The following is a 9,151-nucleotide window of genomic DNA, read 5'->3' on the forward strand; positions in this document are numbered from 1 at the left end:
TTAAACATCAAAAAAAATAAACATCAAAAAAAATCAAAAAATTTCACATCAAAAAATCAAAAGTTTAAACATCAAAATAAATCAAAAAATCAAATAAAATTATATACAAGTAAAGGCCATTAAAAGTATTAAAGAAAAGCAAATAAAAGCAAGGAAAGTAGTGGTACCGAGGAATTGGAAAACTGACTACATGGAAGAAAAAATGGGGGACCAAAGACCAAAGTGCATAAAGGAAGAGAAGGAAGAGAAGAAAATGGAGACCAGCCACCAAACAGACAAGACAACCATTGCTCAACTGGATCTGACAGGTGCGTGCATCACACTTTCTTCCAGCTCTAGCTCGGAGCTTGATGGGTGCTCCCCCCAGAGAACTGGGCTGAGACAGGCACGGGGAGATCCATCTCCTCTCCACGAAATGTCCGTTGATCCATCTTGTTCCTGGGAGTCACTCAATGAGGACGGCACTTTCCCTGAAAAAGTGCCTGATCGGCGAGCCTGCCACCTTCCTGCGGTAGATGTCCAGGGAAACGGCTCCAAAATCAAGCTCCAGAAAACTCTCCAAAATGGAGCACGATATCATCTCTCTCTCTCCACCCGACAGCGACACGGCCAGCAACATGTTGCGGCGAGAGAGCTTACTGACCCGCTTCTCATTAATGTTGCTGATACAGATTATAGACATGTTGCTGTCAATGTTGCTGACGATGTTGCTGACGATGTTGCTGCTGATGATCAAATACATGCAGCCACTAATAAAACCATTGACAATTCATATCTATATATTGACAAAAATAAAAACAATTCTAAACCTAAAACAAACAATTCCAAAAATAAAAATAAGTCTCCTAAAACGAATATCAAAGCAAAAAAGAGTCTATTAGAATCCCTGACCCCGGCATCCCGTACGAGTATGACTATCACCCAATCCCCTCCTCTGACTGAGCTAGAAAATAGTAACGACATCATAAATAATTGGCTTAGCGATATACCAGCAATCACGCTCCCTAACATGGCTGTCTTCTCAGCCCCCAACTATACCCCGGGAAAAAGGCAAAATAGAGAAATGGACACCACAGACGAGGACCAATCCTTTCATGAATTACCAAAACAAGATCTTGATTTCAACACCCCTAAATTCAAAAGTGACACTGCCAAAAGATTTGCCTCAGAATTCAATAAAATTAAAATTCTTAACCCTACAAAGACAAATCAGCCATTAACACAACCTTCCAATACGAAAGATCTTGACACAGGGGAATTCCAAGACAGTTCTGGGCCAAACAATCTTCAACGACAGCCACTTCCCCCAATTAGCATGCACAGCGAAATGCTCACTGCCAACAATACTGATCAGATTGAGCAGCCTGACCTATTCCCATGGCAGGAAGTGCCAAGGAGTAAGAGGGTACCTTCCATTTACATCTCAGGAGTAAAAACAATAGTACCTCTTTTGGAAAAACTAAACTACACAGCAGCAATAGGTAGATTTACAACCAAAAGTACCCCTGGGAATGGGATCAGAATACAATGTGCTGACATGGATGCCCATAAAAAGATCACCACACTCCTCAACGACCAAAAAGTACCAATGCACACGCATCAGCAGATTGGGCAGCGGGGTGTTCGATATATACTTCGACACTTGCATTACTCAACAACAAGGGAGTGGATTTCCTCTGAGCTTAAAAAAAGGCACTACATCGTGAGATACACCAGCAATATGAAACATAGGTCTACAGGTCAGCCTATAAATATGTTCGAAATTGAAATTGAGCATAAACAGGACGGTTCTCATGATGAAATCTTAAAAATTTCCGAGCTAGGTGGACAGGCAGTGGCTTTTGAGAGGAAATGGGTGACTAGGGACCCGCTTCAGTGTCATAGATGTCAGGCCTACGGACACACTAGGAACTACTGTAAAAACGCACCCAAGTGCATGAAGTGCGCCAGTGACCATCTCTCAACTACATGCACCAAACCCAGATACACTCCTGCTAAATGTGTTAACTGCGGCGGAGAGCATGTCAGTTGTTTTAAGGGTTGCCCGGCCTTCAAAGCTGCCAGAAGCAAGCTCAAAATCGACAAAATTGTCAATATGGACAGGAGCATAGGGAAGGCACTAGGGAGGCCGAGTGTATGGGAGGAGATCTCCAGGCACCCCCAACCAAACAGAGGGGGCCCCACTACTGCAGGTGACCATCGAAAGGATGAGGGCGACTATGTCGAAGGGCGGAAAATTCCAGGGAGGGGTTTCACTAACCCTTTCTCAGGCAGAACAGTCCAACCCAAGCCGAGCCTCCACAGCACTGAAATAAAAAAAAGGCTTTCTAAGATGAGAAACCGAGAAAGGAGCAAGCAAACATCCAGCCATAAGATGGACAGAATAGGGAAGGGACGGGCTCCAAAAACCGGTGACACGAATGTCAACCCAGCCGCCAGCCACCTAGAGAAATTCCAGAGTAGACTGAGGGAGGAGCAGATGGCGATCTCGCAGTCTGCAAAAGTAATGACAGAGGGCCCCGCTGAACAGGAGAACAAGCGGTTTGAAGACAGGCTCAATGTAATTGAGCTCAGTATTAAGGACATCATGGCGTCAATTAGCCAAATTCACACTCTACTGCAAAACCCTCCCCCCAAAAATACTGACAATATAAATAACACTACAAACAATTCTGAACATCACAAAACAACAAATATCCTCAATCAAATAGAAAACAAACAATAAAACAACTCATTGCTATACATTATATCTAACTAAACTAGCCAATAATTTACAGACATGAACACAAACAATAATAACGCAAACCATTTCCCACATTCCAATCACTTTCCGCCACAAACTCTTGACACGACCGGGGCAAACCTGCCCAACTCCAACAGGCTTAAAATAGCTTTCTGGAACGCCTGTGGGATCAAAAATAAAATGGCTGAACTTGAAACATTCATGACAAATGGGGACATACAAATTATGATGGTTATTGAAACTAGAACTAAACAGAGCGCTGACCTACTGAAAATACCAAACTATATCTCATACCACACTGCCAATCCTATAAACCACAAAAAAGGGGGGGTCGTGGTATATGTGAAAGAAAATGTTAGACATGCTGCACTGGAACCCATTAGCACCGATTTCCTTCAATGTACCCCAATTGTAATAATCCCAATAAACAACAAGAGGAGAAACATGATCGTGGTTGCACCGACGTACTGCCCACCTAACTTCAATTGGACTGAGAATCATTTCAGATCACTACTCCTGCATTTTGACAACATATTGGGGGGTACCTCCGGGTTCATTTGCTGCGGAGATTGGAATGCTAAGCATCCATGGTGGGGGAACCCCAGATCCTGTAGGAGAGGACGTGCCCTGATGCAAGCTGTGAGCTCTGGAGCCAGATACAACATCCTGGCCACAGGAGGTGCCACCCACTATCCATACGACAGCAGAAAAAGACCCTCAGCCATCGACTTTGCAGTTTGTGGGGGTATTACAGTAAATAGGATGAAAATCCATTCATGTAGCAGTCTGGACTCCGATCACCTGCCAATAACCATCGAAATGTGTACAAATGGGGCCGACACATTCACCCAAAGTTCTATAGGCAGACGACTAATTACAAAGAAAACAAATATTAACAGAGTAAAAGAGCACTTGGAACAGACCATAAACTTAAACACGGAAATTCACTCGGGACTGGATATTGACGACGCAGTAAAAATACTAACTACAAACATACATGACGCGATAAAACTAGCCACTAAAAATGTAAACTCCAATCAAAGATTAAGATCTGGGAATTCAAACAGCCAACGAAGGATGGACAAAGCACGCTATAAACTAGACGATGAAACTAAAGCGCTTCTGCAAATAAAAAACGAACTGAACCTCAGATTTAAAATATTCCACACAGAAGAGGCTAAAACACTGTACAAGGCCGCCCAGAACACCCTCAGGAAAAAATTACAAAAATTAAAAACAAACAACATTAATCAGCAATTTGAAGGTATAAACACGCAAGACAGATACAAAATGGCAAAGCTCTGGAAAGTAACAAATACAATCAAGAGACAGCCACAACCAAACTGGCCCATTTGCACGCAGACGGGGAACTCTAACCAACGACCCGTATGGACCAAGAGTAACGAAGAGAAAGCCGAAGTATTTGTCTCTCACTTTGAACAACGATTTAAGCCCAGACATACAAGCTCAGAAAAGGAACGCGAGACGACACAAAAAGACCTAGACATTGAGAAACAGAAGCTGACGGATGCAGCAACAAAGACACAAACACGTCCTCTCAGACCATTTACACTCCCAGAACTGACAACCGAAATTAAAAACTTGATCTTGAATAAATCCCCAGGTAAAGACAGAATAGACAATGTGTTAATCAAGGCTCTCCCAAAGAAAGCCCTACTATATATTCTCCTGATCTTCAACTCAATGCTGAGATTGGGTCACTTCCCGCAAGCTTGGAAACACGCCACAATCACATTACTTCTTAAGCCAAATAAGCCTGCTCAGTCGGTAACATCCTATCGCCCAATCAGTCTCCTTTCTGGATTAGCTAAAACCTTTGAAAAACTTTTTATTAAACGATTATTTGACTTTGAGGATTTCTCTAGAGCCCTTCCCACACATCAATTTGGGTTTCGAAAAGAACATGCCACTGAACAACAGCTAGCAAGAGTAACGCAATTCATTATGGGGGCCTTCGAAGAAAAACAATACTGCTCAGCTGTTTTTATAGATATATCTGAAGCGTTTGATAGAGTATGGCACACCGGTTTGCTATATAAGCTATCAAAACTGGTGTCTCTTCAGGCCTTCAAGCTACTAGAAAGCTACCTAAGTGAAAGGACCTTCGAAGTAATTACCAACAATGGTATTACATCGAGAATTGGAAAAATAAAAGCCGGGGTTCCTCAGGGCAGCAATTTAGGTCCACTTCTATACAGCATTTACTCATCTGACGTTCCGCTACCAAACTGCTTGAATGGATATCACCCCACTTCGATACCGGTACTAAGGGAAAAAAACAGAATGTTAGCTACGTATGCAGATGACACAATTATCATGAGCAGAGCGGACTTCCCCTTGACAGCGGCAAAAATGAACGAACAATATTTAAATAAGTTCAGTGTTTGGGCTAAAAAATGGGAAATGGGCATTAACGAAAAGAAAACAGCCCACGTATTTTTCACACTGAATAAACTTAGCAAAACACAGCAAGAAAGTACGCCTAAATTAAATGGACAAAGAATTCCTAACAAATTCAAACAAATGTATCTTGGGGTTACGCTCGATAGGAAACTTAGCCTTAACCACCATGTCAAAGCCATTATAAATAAGACAAGAACTGCGTCAATTAAACTTGATTGGATTATTGGCTGCAAAAGCCGGCTTGCCAAAGAATGCAAAGTGACGATCCTAAAACAATTAATCATGCCAATTTGGTTTTATGCTTTTCCAGTCTGGGGTGCCCTGGCTTCTGACTCATTAGTGAAAAAGATACAAACACTCCAAAACAAACTAGTGAGGAGGGCAGTTAGGGCCACAATATATACAAGAAACGACAATATCAGAAGTGTATACAATATCAAAACTGTCGAGGAGGTTTACGAGAAGGCTAGCGGCCGTCTCGCTAATTCACTTGTGGATCACTCAAACTCCGAAGTGGCCAGACTGCTGACCAACCCCCATGTCCCTAATAGATTGAAATCTAGCCGCCACAGATATGACAATCAACTCCGGAAGTTTATCCTCCCGCGTTGTAATGGACAACGTCAAGAACAACCAAATCCAGATCTGGATCCTACTCGATACTATTCCGAAGCTGAACGCAAAGTTATAGCAGAGAAGTATGTACCCATCCTGAGGAAAGGACTTCCTACTCTGCTGAGGTTAGAAAATGAAGAACAGGAAAGACTGGAAAAGGCTAAAATGGACAATAGAGAGGCCGAACGGAAGAAAAAACCATACAAACACCCGGACAGATTCTGCGAACTACAAATAAACGTGTACAGAAAAATGTATGCTCAAGGGAAATTTACTAGGGAAACAATACTTGAAAGAATCAGGGGCCAACCATTGGGTATACAAAGAATTATAGTGCCAGACCACAGAGGGGATGTAGGAGAAGGCGTCCTCCAGCCGAATGGTTAAGACTTGATCCAATGGTACAGCAAAAATCCAGAAAGTATAAACCTACAAATAAAACTAATTAAAAGCAGCCAAAACATAACTTAAACCACTTACCAAATCACCTCCAAGCAAACCAATCAAAACCTGCAAATAAAATACAATCAAAATCAGCCAAAACAGAAATAAACTCGCTTACCAAATTCAACGCACACCTCCAAATAAACCAATTGAACCTGCAAATAAAATACAATTAAAATCAGTCAAAACACAAATTAATTTACTTACCACGCTAGCATTCAAACAAACCAATCACAATCTGCAAATAAAATACAATCAAAATCAGCCAAAACAGAAATAAACTCGCTTACCAAATTCAACGCACACCTCCAAATAAACCAATTGAACCTGCAAATAAAATACAATTAAAATCAGTCAAAACACAAATTAATATACTTACCACGCTAGCTTCCAAACAAACCAATCACAATCTGCAAATAAAATACAATTAAAATCAGCCAAAACAGAAATAAACTCGCTTACCAAATTCAACGCACACCTCCAAACAAACCAATTGAACCTGCAAATAAAATACAATTAAAATCAGTCAAAACACAAATTAATTTACTTACCACGCTAGCTTCCAAACGAACCAATCAATATCTGCAAATAAAATACAATCAAAATCAGCCAAAACATAAATAGACTCGCTCACCAAATACAACGCAAACCTCCAAATAAATCAATTGAACCTGCAAATAGAATACATTTAATAATCAGTCAAAACACAAATCAATTCACTTACTACGATAGCCATCAAACAAACCAATCAAAACCTGCAAATAAAATACAATCAAAATCAGCCAAAACAGAAATAGACTCGCTTACCAAATACAACGCAAAACTCCAAATAAACCAAATGAACCTGCAAATAGAATACATTTAATAATCAGCCAAAACGCAAATTAATTCACTTACTACGATAGCTTCCAAACAAACCAATCAATAACCTGCAAATAAAATACAAACAAAACATAAACCTGAAAATAAAATAATATTAAAATCAGCCAGGAGTTTCCTATTCATCCACAGAAAGAAGCATATGCGTGCGTTCTTCCTAGAATTGCATCGACTGGATTCGGCCAGGAAAAGAGGGACGAGGCGATGCCGCGCTTGCGTTGCCGATGCTTTGGAGGTCTCCCTGTCGTCCATGCCTCCGTTTCGCACCGGATGAGGGGTCCAGGAGCGGCGTTACAAAATTTTATACACCTAAGTCAAAAAAAAAAAAGAAAAAGAAAACACAAGCCAATCTTAACTTGTTTACATCGATAACTGTTAGTATTTTTCTGTATATTTTATCAATGTTACCGTAATGTAAAAAAAAAATACCTAAATCTTAAAAAAATTTGTAAGTTTCCATAAATAATGTTAAATGTTGCTAATAAGTAATAGGAACATTAATAAAGATTGCGTCAGGTCACACTAAGTGCCCTGAGCAAGTTTAAACATCAAAAAAAGCAAGTTTAAACATCAAATGAGCAAGTTTAAACATCAAAAAAAATCAAAAAATTTCACATCAAAAAATCAAAAGTTTAAACATCAAAAAAACAAATAAACATCAAAATAAATCAAAAAATCAAATAAAATTATATACAAGTAAAGGCCATTAAAAGTATTAAAGAAAAGCAAATAAAAGCAAGGAAAGTAGTGGTACCGAGGAATTGGAAAACTGACTACATGGAAGAAAAAATGGGGGACCAAAGACCAAAGTGCATAAAGGAAGAGAAGGAAGAGAAGGAAGAGAAGAAAATGGAGACCAGCCACCAAACAGACAAGACAACCATTGCTCAACTGGATCTGACAGGTGCGTGCATCACACTTTCTTCCAGCTCTAGCTCGGAGCTTGATGGGTGCTCCCCCCAGAGAACTGGGCTGAGACAGGCACGGGGAGATCCATCTCCTCTCCACGAAATGTCCGTTGATCCATCTTGTTCCTGGGAGTCACTCAATGAGGACGGCACTTTCCCTGAAAAAGTGCCTGATCGGCGAGCCTGCCACCTTCCTGCGGTAGATGTCCAGGGAAACGGCTCCAAAATCAAGCTCCAGAAAACTCTCCAAAATGGAGCACGATATCATCTCTCTCTCTCCACCCGACAGCGACACGGCCAGCAACATGTTGCGGCGAGAGAGCTTACTGACCCGCTTCTCATTAATGTTGCTGATACAGATTATAGACATGTTGCTGACGATGTTGCTGACGATGTTGCTGCTGATGATCAAATACATGCAGCCACTAATAAAACCATTGACAATTCATATCTATATATTGACAAAAATAAAAACAATTCTAAACCTAAAACAAACAATTCCAAAAATAAAAATAAGTCTCCTAAAACGAATATCAAAGCAAAAAAGAGTCTATTAGAATCCCTGACCCCGGCATCCCGTACGAGTATGACTATCACCCAATCCCCTCCTCTGACTGAGCTAGAAAATAGTAACGACATCATAAATAATTGGCTTAGCGATATACCAGCAACCACGCTCCCTAACATGGCTGTCTTCTCAGCCCCCAACTATACCCCGGGAAAAAGGCAAAATAGAGAAATGGACACCACAGACGAGGACCAATCCTTTCATGAATTACCAAAACAAGATCTTGATTTCAACACCCCTAAATTCAAAAGTGACACTGCCAAAAGATTTGCCTCAGAATTCAATAAAATTAAAATTCTTAACCCTACAAAGACAAATCAGCCATTAACACAACCTTCCAATACGAAAGATCTTGACACAGGGGAATTCCAAGACAGTTCTGGGCCAAACAATCTTCAACGACAGCCACTTCCCCCAATTAGCATGCACAGCGAAATGCTCACTGCCAACAATACTGATCAGATTGAGCAGCCTGACCTATTCCCATGGCAGGAAGTGCCAAGGAGTAAGAGGGTACCTTCCATTTACATCTCAGGAGTAAAAACAATAGTACCTCTTTTGGAAAAACTA

The 9,151-nt window shown here is 40.8% G+C and overlaps 1 long non-coding RNA gene across 1 annotated transcript; it reads right to left on the reverse strand.

The window, feature by feature from the left end:
- Nucleotides 1-6,143: 6,143 nt before the first annotated feature.
- On the reverse strand, nucleotides 6,144-6,547 carry LOC113566989. Its single transcript, XR_003409290.1, has 3 exons — nucleotides 6,517-6,547; nucleotides 6,263-6,292; nucleotides 6,144-6,211 (listed from the first exon to the last, which is right to left on the reverse strand). It is a non-coding gene; the product is annotated as an uncharacterized LOC113566989 (long non-coding RNA).
- Nucleotides 6,548-9,151: the final 2,604 nt, after the last annotated feature.

Source organism: Drosophila persimilis, unplaced genomic scaffold (genome assembly GCF_003286085.1).
Source record: "Drosophila persimilis strain 14011-0111.01,24,50 unplaced genomic scaffold, DperRS2 tig00001480-arrow-arrow-pilon, whole genome shotgun sequence".
Classification (NCBI taxonomy): domain Eukaryota; kingdom Metazoa; phylum Arthropoda; class Insecta; order Diptera; family Drosophilidae; genus Drosophila; species Drosophila persimilis.